General features: G+C 40.8%; 1 protein-coding gene across 4 annotated transcripts in view; it reads left to right on the top strand.

The window, feature by feature from the left end:
* PLD5 (phospholipase D family member 5) overlaps positions 1-14,613 on the top strand; it is a 369,722-nt gene that overhangs the window by 184,100 nt on the left and 171,009 nt on the right. The window lies entirely within an intron of this gene.

Here is a 14,613-nt window from a genome sequence, read left to right as displayed (position 1 = left end):
AAGCTACTTTTGAGGGTCTGAATGTGAATCGACTTGCAGAACTTACTTGCTTATCTAGCAAGATTCGCTCATTACAGAATCATCTCATCCCCTTCAATGTGTCAACTCGGAAGAAACTTAAGCCATATTCAGACTGCGAAAAGATACATTTAGAAAAACTATTTTAAACCTCTGGAAACAGCACATATTTGGCCAGATGATGCTGATCGCCCTTGGTGGACTTGAAATATAGCAGCCGAAATTGTCTTCCGTGCTGTGTGGCCAATCTGCGGTGAAGAGAGCCCATTATACAGCAGTCTCAAGAAGACATGATTTCCAGTCCTTGCACCAAGCTGGGCCACAGAGTTGACACATATGCTTTTGAAAATCATTCTTTGGTTCTGGAGGTAATGCCAGCTGTATACAGCTTTTCTAAGCAAGAAGTTATTCTATTCCTCTGAGGAATCTTTCCCAGATCTGATTTCTTGCAAGGTTTTGAGGAGTCTTACTGAGGCACAGAAAATTTACCCCAGACAAGGCGTCAGGCTTGTCATTGGCCGTCACCAGCTTCTCATTTAGCTGGTGTCAGTGCAGTACGTGTCAATTTGACAAGAGCCCAAGGGGGTAAGAAAGAATTAGCAAATAATGAGATTTATTAATGCAGTTCAAAAGATGAGAATTGCTGAGACTCCAGATGCTAGAGGAAAGGAAAAGAATCACATACAATGTCCCTCTCGTGGAAGAACACTTGTCACTAGCCTTGAACAATGACAGAGCTGAGCTTAATTGCTTTGTAGTTACTGAGTAAGATCTGGTGTTTAGGACTTGAGTCTGCCCTGCTGTCTTTTTTCTGGCTCTTCCTTTGGTAACAAACACTAGCAATAATAAATGGTAAGTCCTCAATTCCTAAGAATTTCACTATGCTTTAATTTGAAGAGGGAACATGAATCCAAAAAATATGTTTGAGTCAAGAATTTTTTTTTAAAATAAATAACCCAATCCAAGGATAAATCCTGAACCCACAGATGGAGCAACCTCCTGTGTCTTCTGCAAAGTGCAGTCCGGAGGCCCTAAGGCAAACTCGCATGTCATAATTTCAGTTTTGGAAAATAGTATTTATATATTTTAGAAAGGCTTTTAATGTGGGTTGAAATATAAATGATTTTCTAGATAAGTCTGGCTTAATTCGAAAATGTAATGAGCTCGATTTCCTAGTTTGCCTCCAAGTTTTGACTTCAATTTCATCTTGTGTGCAGCCTCAGTTGTTAGTAGCTGCCCGAAGCGCTAGGCTGAGAGAGACGGTGAGGCCAAGGGGAGGCTCAGGAAAGAATGTCACGATGGACTGTCCTTGCCTCCACTGGGCATGTGAGTGAGGAGACACAGCATGCATTTGTCATTCTGGCCATAACTTGTCTATCAGCTGGAAGAGAACTGGAATTTTTGAGCTAATAGTGCCTCCCTCATGATCATTTTCTGCAACTTATTTTGTCCATTGCAATTGTTCGTCTTAGATTCTGATATTTGATCCCCTACTCTATCAAAATATCCAGGAGAATTTCATATAGCAGAATCCCAACCCATGTCCAGACTCTACTTTTGGAGTCTCTGAGATGGCTTAATAAATAATGTAAGGGGTGGGGGGAAATAATTTTCCCTTTACCCTTCTAAATTCTGAGCTGAGATCACCTGTAGCAAAGGGCAGATTAGGCCCCACAAAACAAGCAGAAGTTTACATGTACATTTCATATATACTTGGGAGATAACCAGAGAATGAACAAATCTCTCTTATTTAAAAAAATTTTTTTTAGAGTCAAGATCTTGCTCTGTGACCCAGGCTAGAGTGCAGTGGCACGATCATAGTTCACTGTAACCTCAAATTCCTGGCCTCAAACAATCCTCCTGCCTCAGTCTCCTGAGTAGTTAGGACTACAGGCACAGGCTACCATGTCTGGCTAATGTTTAAAGTTTATTTGTAGAGACAGGGTCTTGCTGTGTTGACCAAGTTGATCTTACTCTCCTGGCCTCAAGCAATTCTCCTGCCTTAGCCTCCTAAAGTGCTTGGATTACAGGTGTGAGCCACCGTGCCCAGCTGAGAATGAGCAATTCTCAAAGCGGTGGCTTCTGACTCTGGCTTACATCACATCTTCAGTAAAGAACAATATGTTTTTGGGGCAATGACTGGACAAAGGAAACAGACCTAGTGTCTCTAGAGTCAGCAAACCGTGGGAACACAAATGCAGTCATACATTGCTTAATAATTGGTATCTGTTCTGAGAAATGCATCATTAGTATAGCCCTACTAGATACCTAGGCTATATGATAGAGCCTGTTGCTCCTAGGCTACAAACCTGTGCAGCATGTGACTGTCCTGAATCCTGTAGGCAATTTTAACACAACGGTAAGTATTTGTGTATCCAAACCTAAGGGAGGTATTGTTGGCCAGGTGCAGTGGCTTATGCCTGTAATCCCAGCACTTTGGGAGACCAAGGTCGGCATCAGGAGTTCAACCAGCCTGAGTCAGGGGGTTCCTGAGGTTAGGAGTTCGAGATCAGCCTGGCCAATATGGTGAAACCCTGTCTCTACTGAAAATACAAAAATAATTAGCTGAATGTGGTGGCAGGCACCAGCAATCCCAGCTATGCGGGAGGCTGAAGCAGGAATATCACTTGAACCCAGGAGGTGGAGGTTGCAGTGAGCCGAGATCTCACCATTGCACTCCAGCCTGGGTTGCGAGAGTGAGACTGTTTCAGAAAAAAGAAATAAATAAAAATAAACCAATCTAGGAAAAGTATTATAAAAACACAATCTTACAATTGTTACAGTCTTATGGGACCACCATCATATATGTGATCTGTTAACCAAAATGTCTGTATACAATGCCTGACTATAGGAGAAACTGATGGCAGATAAATGCTAGTTAATTAAGTTTGTTATGCAGATTCCTCTGGAGTTGGTCTCCAGGCTGACTACAGTTGTCTAAAGTTGTCTCTGGTGTTTCACATTGTCCTTCCTAGTAGAAAGAGGAGGAGGGCACGTTTGTAAACTCATATTCTGCTTTTAGGCAAATAGGGAAACAGAGAGCTTTCCTTCTGTTTTTTTCTCTATCGCCTTCAGTTCAATATAATCCTTTTGCCAAAGTGGCATATTCTCCTAGCCTTCAAGAGCATCCTTCTTCCTGAACAAATTGTCACTTCTGACAAGGAGTAGCAGATGGAGGCCAAATGCTCGCCTTAATGACAAAGGCTGAATGAGGAGCTATAAGCTTAATGTGAGATCCGAACGTCTTCCTCACTGAACCCCAGAATTATGGAGGCTCAGCCAGTGCTAGACTAGGGCACATCTGGACATGAAGAGGCTTGTTCAGGCAAGACTTGAGGCATGGGTGTTGAGGGTGGGATGGGAGCTCCCCCAACAACAAGCAAGGAACCAGGCTGACAACTTCCTCAGTCTCACTGTCAGGTCATTCACTCCTCCGCCTGGGGCAGTGTGAGTAAAAGTTTGGAGGAAGGCAAGCTTGTCACATCACGCCAGCATCCCTGAACCTGGAGGATGACATTAGGAATGGGGCAGATCGGCCGGGCGCGGTGGCTCAAGCCTGTAATCCCAGCACTTTGGGAGGCCGAGGCGGGTGGATCACGAGGTCGAGAGATCGAGACCATCCTGGTCAACATGGTGAAACCCCCTCTCTACTAAAAAAAAATACAAAAAATTAGCTGGGCGTGGTGGCGCGTGCCTATAATCCCAGCTACTCAGGAGGCTGAGGCAGGAGAATTACCTGAACCCAGGAGGCGGAGGTTGCGGTGAGCCAAGATCGCGCCATTGCACTCCAGCCTGGGTAACAAGAGCGAACCTCCATCTCAAAAAAAAAAAAAAAAAAGGAATGGGGCAGATGAATTTCCCTCAGTGGTGCTCATGTTTCTATCCACCTTACCTTAAACATGCATTCCCGATCTCTCCACTTTTCTTCACCCCCAGCATCCACACGGTGGTTCAACCTGCCACCGTCCTTCATCCAGGCTCTGTGCTGTTGCAGTGGCCTTCTAATTCTTCTCCTGCTGGACTCTTGTCCCCTGCAACTCATTCCTGACAAGCATCAGGGACCACCCTGGTGGAGGATAAATCAGATCATGTTCCACCCCTGTCTAGTCCACTGCGTCTCCTCATCACACAGTGTAAATCACAACCTCGCACCACGCTCACCAGCCCTGTGTAATCTAACTCTTCACCAATGCCTTTGACTTCCCCCCAACTCTGCCCCACCTCACTCCCTAGATTTCACTGCATTAGTCTTCCTGTTGTTCTCCCAACACGCCAACCTTATTTCTGCCTCAATTCCTTCTTTTTCTTTTTTGAGATGGAGTTTCACTCTTGTTGCCCCAGCTGGAGTGCAATGGCACAATCTCCACTCACTGCAACCTCTCCCTCTTAGGTTGAAGCAATACTTCTGTCTCAGCCTCTCAAATAGTTGGGATTGCTGGTGCCCGCAACCATGCCCGGCTAATTATTTTGTATTTTTAGTGGAGACAGTTTCACCATGTTGGCCAGGCTGGTCTCAAACCCCTGACCTCAGGTAATGCACCTGCCTAAGCCTCCCAAAGTGCTGGGTTTGCAGGCGTAAGCCACCAGGCCCAGGCAATTCCTTCTTGATTATGTTCCTGCTCACAAATTCTTTGCATCTCATCTCCACATTACAGCTTCAGCAAGGCCTTTCCTGGCTGGCATTCTAAAGAAGCAACCTTTTTCTTAATCTCTGTCATTTCATCCTACTTACTTCTCTTCCATCTTTTTATCTGTCTGTTTACTTATGTATTCGCTGTGTCCTCCCCCTGGAAATGTAAGCCCCATTAAAACGGGTTTTTCCTGGGCGCCTTTCAGCACTTGGAGAGCTCATCATGGATTTGACATTCCATAAATATCAGTTTACAGGGTATGAATAGATGACCCCAGAATCATCAGACAGAGTATGTCTTGAATTTTAATTCAGAGAACGCAGTTGAAATAGTGATTATGTCTTTTGTAAAAAACAAACAAACAAACAAACAAACAAAACACAAATGTAACCTGACAGTGAGAGAATACATCCTAACAGAAAGTGACTCAGCTAGTGAATCTAGAATTCACTGTCATGGACATCATGCCGCAGGATATTCATGACTTCGGGGGAAAAAAAACTCAGAATGTTGTACCTTTGCCTAGATATTTTGTTTTGAAAATTGGAAGAAGTGATGGAGTGTTGTGATTAAGACGATACACTCTGCAGTTATATTGCTGGGCTTAGATCGGACTCCGTCACTCACTAGCCGTGTGCTCCTGGGCAAGTTACTTAAGTTCCTTGTGCCTCTGTTTCCTTTTCCATGAAAATGGGGATAGTAACAGTAACTACTTTTGATAATTATTGTCAACGTTAATTAATATAGTCAGTAAATCTACCTAACGTGGTGCCTGACACAAAATAAGCACTCAATAAATGCTTATTGAAAGTAATAGAAGTATCATGGTACAAAAAATAGAATTAATAAAATCTACTGTTTGATAGCACAGCAGGGTGACTATAGGTAATAATAACTTAATTGAATATTTTAAAGTAAAGAGCGTAATTGCATTAATTGTAACTCAAAGGATAAATGCTTGAGGGGGTGGATACCCCATTCTTTTCCATAATGCGCTTATTTCACATTGCATGTGTGTATCAATACATCTCATGTTATATATATAAAATATATATATATAAATTTTTTGAATACAGAGGAATTAATGTATATTACATAGGAATTAATATATATATTAATCAATTTATATATATTTATGTATTAATTCCTATGTACCCACAAAAATTTTTTAAATTAAAATATTTAAAACATTGAAGAAAGTAATAGAGGTAATTGTATAATTACTATTTTGCCAGATATTGAAGGGTAGTAACTGCCTTATAAATTATAACCACTTTTTTTTTGGTCACCTGCCTTCTACTGTTTTAGCTCTTTGAGGACAGTGTCAAGGTCTTTCTATAAATGAGCTCCCGCTTCTTTGCCACATCTTATGTTAGTGAAATATCAAAAGGTAGGTGCATTAAGTTCCACCGTTTTCCTCTTTTGTCTTCATCCTCCTCAGGCTACTTTCTGATCGTTCCTTCCGTTCTGGATCAGTAGTTATAAATATTAAGCCAGTTTAATGTGTGCCCTCCTTTCACCATAGCTTTCCTGGTCAATAAGATTGGCAGAGCAGCTTGTAGAATAAGGAGGGGAGCTCCTTACTAGAATAAGGTAAGAGAACTGCCACTTCCACCTTCTCCTCTTCTCCACACAGGATCCGGATCTCAGTTCAAGCTGATCTTCCCCTCTAAAACAGTAGCCTCTGCTTTCAGAATCACTCTACTTAGTTCCTCTGTCAACCCAAAGTGTGCTTGTAGCAGGTCCTCTAAGATAAGACAAGGGCCAGATCTAGTGTTGTCAAACACACGAGCTCAGACAAAAACCTGAGTTCAAATCCCAGCTTGGTGGTGTTCTCTCTAGCTGGGTGGCACCTGGGAGCCCTGCTGTCTTCGCCTCCCAAACTAAGATCATCCCTGTCTTGCAGGGTTATTGCTGACGATGATATGTAATAATATTTGCAGAAGTACTTTTAAACCAAGAGCAATGAATAATAGCTACAATTCTTCACTTAATGCAATTATAGACCTAGAAATAATGAGGCTTTCATCTGCCTGAATCATCTAGACTTAGAGAAATAGTGATCTCCTACCACCAACTCAAACTCACTATTATGTTGTCTGCAGCTGTTGTCTTTGACAATCAATTGAAAAGTTAATAAAAAAGAAACATCTGGGGACAAAAAAAAGAGAGTATTAAAAATGGAAAGAAATATATCAAAATGACACAGAATGCACATTATAGGAGCTCCCACTGGCAATATATGCAACAATTTGAATGATGAATGATGACAGTAGTAGGTTATAAACTTTGAAATAAGAAACATGAATCCATACTAATTAAAATTTTTTAAATATAAAAAGTGATGGTTAGCTGGGTGTGGTGGTGCATGCCTGTACTCCCAGCTTCTTGGGGTACTAAGGCAGAAGGATCACTTGAACCCAGGAGTTCAAGGCTATAGTGAGCTGTGATCCTTCTGTACTCCAGCCTAGGTGACAGAGCAAGACCCTACCTCAAAAAAAAGTCTTAAAATAAAGGGTGATAGGAAAAGGGGGGAAGCTTTTCTTTGTGGAAGAATGTCAATAACAAATCATGGAATAGTTGGAGCAGAGTAGTGTGTGCCTGTAGTCCCAGTACTTTGGGAGGATCACTTGAGGCCAGGTGTTCAAGGCTAGCCTGGGCAACATAGTGAGACTCCATCTCTACAAAAAAAAAAAAAAAAATTACCTGGGCATGGTGGTATGCACCTGTAGTCCCAGCTACTCAAGAGGCTGTAAGGCAGGAGGATCACTTGAGCCCAGAAGTCTGAGCCTGCAGTATGCTGTGATCATGCCTGTAAATAGCCACTGTACTTCAGCCTGAGTAACATAGCAAGACCCCATCTCTAAAAAAAAAAAAAAAAAAAAAAAATCAGGATACTGTTAGCCAGCCAGCCCTTGCTGGTGTTCTTTCTGCTGTTGTTCACAAGTAAATTCACTCTGATCCAAAGTCTTAGGGAGTGAAATACACATCTCAGTTGAAATAAAGCAAGGTCTCTAGGTCTGTATCAACTTTTTGCATGCCTAGAGGTGGTCAGTGAATCTGCCACATAGGTAGTGAGTCTCTAAGTCAGAAATTCCACTATCTCTTTGGAAAGGTGTTAACCATTGCCTTGTCAATCCTATGCTTTAATTGTAGCCATGTGATCTCAAAAGCAAATGCAACAAAATGAAAAGTAGACGAATGGCACTTAATTAAACTAAAGAGCTTTTGCCCAGTGAAAGAAACAATCAAAAAAGTAAACAGGCAATCTACAGAATGGGAGAAAATATTTGCAAATTCTGCCTTGACAAAGGACTAATGCCCGGAATTCATAAGAAACTTAAACCAACAAGAAAAAAAAAGTGGGCAAAGTACATGAACAGACACTTTTCAAAAGAAGACATACCGGCGACCAACAAACATGAAAAATGCCCAACATCACTAATTATCAGACTAATGGAAACTAAAACCACAGTAAGATACCATTTCACACCAGTCAGAATGGCTATTATTAAAAAGTCAAAAGAACAGCAGATGTTGGCAAGGATGCAGAGAAAAGGAAGTACACACTGTTGGTGGGAATGCAGACTGGTTCAACCCCTATGGAAAACAGCAAGGGAATTTCTCAATGAACTAAAAATAGAGTTAGTATTTGACCCAGCAATTTTATTACTGGGTATCTACCCAAAGGGAAAAAAAGTATTTTATCAGAAAGACACTTGCATTTGTATGTTTATTGCAGCACTATTCGCAATAGCAAAGTCATGGAATTGGCCCAAGTGTCTATCAGTGGTGGACTGAATAAAGAAAATGTTGTATGTGCACACCATGCAGTGCTACACAGCCATAAAAAATAATGAAACCATGTTCTTTGCAGCAGTGTGGATGCATCTGGAGGCTATTATCCTAAATGAAATAACTCAGAAACAGAAAATCAAATACTGCATGTTCTCACTTACACATGGGAGCTGAACAATGGATATCCAAGGACATAGAGATGGAAATAATAGACTCTGGAGATCCCAAAAGGGAGAAGGGAAGAAGAGGGGGAAGGGTTGATAAACTACCTGTTGGGTAGGTAGTATGTTCATTCTTTGGGTGATGAGATCACCAGAAGCCCAGACTGCAGCATTATGAGGCATATTCATGCAACAAACCTGCATGTGTACCCCTGAATCTATAATTTAAAAAATATGTAGCCATATGACCACAATAAGGGTAAAAAAGCCAATCACTTTACTTTGAGTGCAAACCTAATTGCGTTAATGAGCCAAGATCTGTTCAGCTTCATTAATGCGACCAGAGAATCCAAATCTAAAGAATGAATGTCAATGCATTGACTGTCATGTACCTTTTAAGGTCAAGTTATGATAACTGATGCCGTGCATTAGACAACAAAAGAAAGCTCACAGTCACTTTGAAAATGTCATGTAGGCACCAGTTTATAAGACTCCTTTAGCCAGTATATGTAGAAGCATTTCATAACTGTGCTTTATCAGTCTGAAAACTTGGAGACTTTTTTTTCAATTATAACTCTTCAGATTAAGTTACTTTTAAAAATGTCTTTCATTTAGCGTTTACTATGAAGCAGGCATTAAGCACAGCATGTCACTGAGATTCCCTCCTTTAATCTTTGCAATAACCTTTTTTTTCTGCTCAGAAGTGGGAACAGATTTAAAGAGGTTAGTAATTTGTTGAAGGTCACACAGCTCATAACTGGCAGAGCTGTGTTTTGTCTATGTTATTTCAAACCCTTTCCTTTTCAACTGTTCTCTACAATAATGCCAAAATCAGGTATGAAAGTATCGTATGTTATAAAGATTCTTCTGCTTACCAAAACACAGACACACACAGCACTTTTTAAATTAAGCTGTCAAATGCATGGACTTCATTTTTTAGTAGCTTATTAAAGGGAAACTACAAATAGGTCTTTGAGAAGGTACAATATTGTTCCTGGATTGAAAGTAAAATCTGGATGACCACATTAAGTTTGGAGAATAAATACCTGCTATTAATAAGAATAGTTCCAATTCTATTTAAAATTCTACTAACAACATAAAAAGCTTTTTCTTGTATTTATTTCACCTAAGCTCCCTGGACTCAGTTTACCTTACAGTATCAAGAAGAGAAGTATAAAAAGATCTTTGTTGTATTGTATTCCTGTATATTCAGTTTTCCCCTAGTTATGAGGTGTCAGAATAGTGCTATACAGCCTCTGGGTAGAGTTCTCTCACAGATGGCAAATAGGTATTCCAGGGATTTGCCCAAAGGTGAATTTTAATGAGATCTGCCTGCTTCTTTCTTAGCTTGAGAAGTATGAGTATACTCAGGGCTGTGATGGCATGTAAATGAGTTCTGCTCCTATGCTAATTAGATCAAGTCTCTGCAGAGTAGCCAGCTGTTGGTTGTTAAAGGAAATAAAAGTATAGGTCACAGAAATAAGTCATTTCAAAGCTGGTTTCTAGAGACCTTTTCTAGCGTAAGAAACAGCCATATATCCCAGAAGGAGCAATCGGCATGTCCGGGTAAAGAGAGAGGAGGAGAGCGAGCAGATAAATAGGGTCATTATTTGGAAGCTTTCTCCTGGAATTCATCATCCACACAAAGTGTAGTCTCCAGACCTTGAGTGCTGTCTCTGTTTTTATTTTTACTATAAATTCATAGCTTATCTTGATATTTAATAAAAACCAAATAACGATAATACAGTAGTCCCCACTTCATCCTCAGAGGATATGATCCAATACCCCCAGTGGATATGTGAATTCTTGGATACTGTGGAACTCTATGTGTACTCTACTTTTTTGCTATTCGTATCTACCTGTGATAAAGTTTAATATATAATATAGGTACAGTAAGATATTAATAATAAAAAAGAACACTTGTAACAGTATACTGTAATAGAAGTTATGTGAATATGGTCTCTTGCTCCAAAATAACTTATTGCATGTAATATTTTCAGACCTTGGTGGACTATAACTGAAAGAGTAGAAAGTGAAACCAAGGATAAGGAAGAATACGGTAATAAACTCGGTCTTCCTTGGCTTCCAGGGAATTAACACTCTTCTCCTACAGTATCTCCAGTACGTTCGTCTCTGTCTTCTTCTCTTGCTTCACTTTCTCTACCAACCAGAAGTGATTAGATGCTTTCCACATTTGGCTTTGACCCTATTCTCACTTTTAAAGAAACCTCTCTCGATCAGCTTTTCCACCTCTAAAGCTTCAATAACTAAGGAAAATAAAGTCTTCTTAGAATATGTGTGTAATTGAAGAAAAGGGAATGGATGTTTCATTATCCATCTGATGAGGGCATCTTACCCTTTTTTAGGCGTGGACCCCTTTGACAGTCTGATGAAACCTATGCATCATTCCCTGAATCGTGTTTTTAAATGTATAAATTAAGGTACTTAGGATTGCAAAGGAAACCAAAAATGCTAAAGTGACCAGAATATTTTTACAAATACATTTATGATATGCTAATGTGTATTCTGCAGTACATATTCATGAAATAACAAGATCTGGTCACTACCGCACTTTCAGAGTAGTGAGAAAGACTTGGAAATGTTGTCTATAACTGTATCACAGTATGAATTTTTTATTTTATTTTATTTTATTTTTTTGAGACAGAGTCTCATTCTGTTGCCCAGGCTGGAGTGCAGTGGCACGAACTTGGCTCACTGCAACCAACCTCCACCTCCCGGGTTCAATTCTCCTGCTTCAGCCACCTGAGTAGCTAGGATTACAGGTGCACACCACCACACCCAGATAATTTTTGTATTTTTCGTAGAGAAAGGGTTTCACTGTGTTGGCCAGGCTCGCAGCAAACTTCTGACCTCGTGATCTGCCTACCTCAGCCTCCCAAAATGCTGGGATTACAGACATGAGCCACTGTGCCTGGCCTGGAAAATTTCTAGTGGAGACAAAATTGCAAGTTTCATTAATATTCCTGTGGTTTGTTGCCTATGTTCATAACTGGAGGGAATTTTACATTTTAGGTAGAGACTAGGGAAAATAAAGATGCAAAATTCAAATTCGTAGATCCCCTGAATCCTACCCGTAGATCTAAGTTTAAGAACACTGGTCTAAAAATTTCCAAAAGAGATTGGGAAGAGAACCCACAGGAGACAATCTGAAGAAGGGGATGTTATGGAACCATCTATAATTGTACGGTTATACTATATTCCTCCTTCATATGTTAGTTTATCTGGGCTTCTTGTGTCTCCTCTAGCCTTTCTTCATATACCTCTTATATCAAAGTAGAATTAAAACTAGCCAGCTCTTTATTTGTTGGCAGCTGCTGTGTTTTGGCATTGCTTTCTTGGAGGGTTGTTTTTGTTTGTTGGATTGTTTTTTAAATACATCCAACAGTTGTAGCAGAAACCACGGATTATCTGGGACTGTTTATCCCTGCTGTGTCTAGCTTCTATTAACATAGATAATTGGGCTTTAAATGTGAATAGAATTAAGATATCCAGCTTCAACCTCTGTCTATTGCCTTCCAAGGTCTTGAGGTAGATAAAATAATCACCTTTCCAACTTGGAACTCTGTCTCCCCTTGGCTTCCTGAACGCTGCTTTCTCTTAGACCTCTCTCAGCTTCTCTAATGGTCTCTTCGGAATCCTCTCATCTGTTTCACACTCAACTGCCAGAAAAATGTAGGCATTTCCCCTACATTAGGCTTTAGACTGGCTTTCTTGTAATCTTTTCTTCCCTGATACTCTCTCCCAATCCCCAGTTTGTGTTTTTTCCCATGTTCCTTGTCAGTTTTAATGGATCCCAGCTCCCCTCCTCCCAGTTGAGATTTTAACAACACACAACAGGTTATACTATAGTATGTACTTATGGTAGGCACTGGGCGTACAATTCTGGACCTCACACACCCTATAATCTATCAAGGAAGGCCTTGATCAAGTAATTTCAAGAGTGATGTGTAGGATAAAAGGGAGGAGCAGGTCACTGCAGAAGTTGGTAATAAGGAGAGCTAGCCTAGTTTGGGGGTATACAGAAGCCAATCAGAAGAAGTGAAGTTTCGATTGGAACTTTAAAGGTTAACTGGGAGATGGCCCAACAACAAGTGTAGGAATGGGGATCAGGACAATGCATGTGGAATGCGAAAGTCTAAAAGCAATAGCAGGGAAGGAAGATGTCCAATATGGCTGTGGTATGAAATCCACAAAGGGCACTTGAATCCAGTGAAGCTGCAGAGAGGCAGCCACATTGGTAAACCCTTGTCAACAGGGGCGAGTCAAGGGCATCCTCCTGAAGACAGTCGGGGAGTCATTAGGCAGCAGGCAGAGTGTCCGGATTCACATTTTTAAAAGATTAGTCCGATTTCAGTAGGGAAAATGGCTTGGAGAAAGGCAGGAACCCATATGAGGAGACCACTGGAGGTGATTATAGAGCCCAGTTAAGAGACCATTTGTTGGCTTTGCGAGAAAATCTAAGTCCTCATCGTTTCTGCTTTACCTGCCTCTCATACCTTTAAGATTTGGTCTCTAAAATAATTGGGCTTTAAATGTGATAGAATTAAGATATCCAGCTTCAACCTCTGTCTATTGCCTTCAGAGGTCTTGAAGCAGATAAATAGAAAAGCTGCTTTTCATTCTCATTGACCAAATGCAAGCTTCTTTTCCAGGCTATTGCAACAGCTTTACTCTCTACTGCCTTATCTTCCAATTCCCCTTTCTCTATGCGCGGCGTGCTGTCAGAGTTAGCCCCCTAAAACACACGTGGTAGCTTCCAAATGCATCAAAATTAAGTCCAAGCTCTTCTCCCTTGTTCACAGTCTCTGCAGTGTGGTCCCTACATATGCTGCCGGCTTTTTCCACCGTCGCGAGCTCCCACCATAACTTGCCTGCTTCATGCCCCCCTTGGCTCACTAACGCACAAATGTTCAGACAGGCCATGTTTTACAGACTCCCCCCTCCCTCCTAGAATATCTTTCTCTTCCAACTCACTCATAAAAAATTTGCATCTCTGAAGACTAATTACAAGCCCAGCTTCCTTCAGATTTCAAGCCCAGCTTCCTCCTCTATGTCCCCAATCAGAATTAATTTTTCTTTCCTGCCCTTGTTCCAATGATTCTTTAAGTGATGTGTTTTCCCTTGGATTAAGCTTCTTACCCTTGTTTCACCATTTACTAGCGTTTACCTCCTATCTGAGTCAGTATGTATGAGATAGGCTTTTCCAATAAATTTTAAGTTTTTGAGGGCTAGGGAGATTTTGTGTTAGTTATTTCTATGTTGCACATAGTGATTTGCCTACCTGTGCTTATAAAGGCTCAACAAATGTTAGGTTTTTGGGTGGCTGATCAAAACCCAAAATTGCAAATTTATCTGAGCTACATATCCAGAGCCCATTCTGGTTATAATATTCTAGGTACGCACAAGAACATTTTGCTAGCAGTATTGTTTTTGTTTCAAAAGCTGGCTAATCACAGTAAGTCTCAATAAGGGTAACAATGTAAGTATTTTATTGAGAACTGCTATATTCCAAGTTGAAGGCAGAAATTTATTCTGTAAGTATTTCATGAGCCCTAATTATGTCTCTGGCTCTGGGCATATGACTATGAACAAAACAAATTTGTTTTCTGGATATTTTTATAAGGGCTTGAAGTTTTCTCCATCAGGATTACAGGAGGCCAGGTACAGTGGCTCACACCTGTATTGTCAGCACTTTGGGAGGCCAAGGAGGGCAAATCACGAGAGGTCAGAAGCCGTAGACCAGCCTGTCCAACATGGTGAAATCCCGTCTCTTTGAAAAATACAAAAAGAAGTTAGCTAGGCGTGGTGGTGGGTGCCTGTAATCCTAACTACTTGGGAGGCTGAATCAGGAGAACTGCTTGAACTCAGGAGGTGGAGGTTGCAGTGAGCCAAGATGGCACCATTGTACTCCAGCCTGGGTGACAGAGCAAGACCCTATCTCAAAAAAAAAGAATTGCAGGAGAATATACATGAATAAATCAAGC

This window comes from Saimiri boliviensis, chromosome 14, assembly GCF_048565385.1.
Source record: "Saimiri boliviensis isolate mSaiBol1 chromosome 14, mSaiBol1.pri, whole genome shotgun sequence".
Taxonomy (NCBI): domain Eukaryota; kingdom Metazoa; phylum Chordata; class Mammalia; order Primates; family Cebidae; genus Saimiri; species Saimiri boliviensis.
The sequence above is the reverse complement of the archived record's forward strand: the minus strand, read 5'-3'. Positions and strand labels throughout refer to the sequence as shown.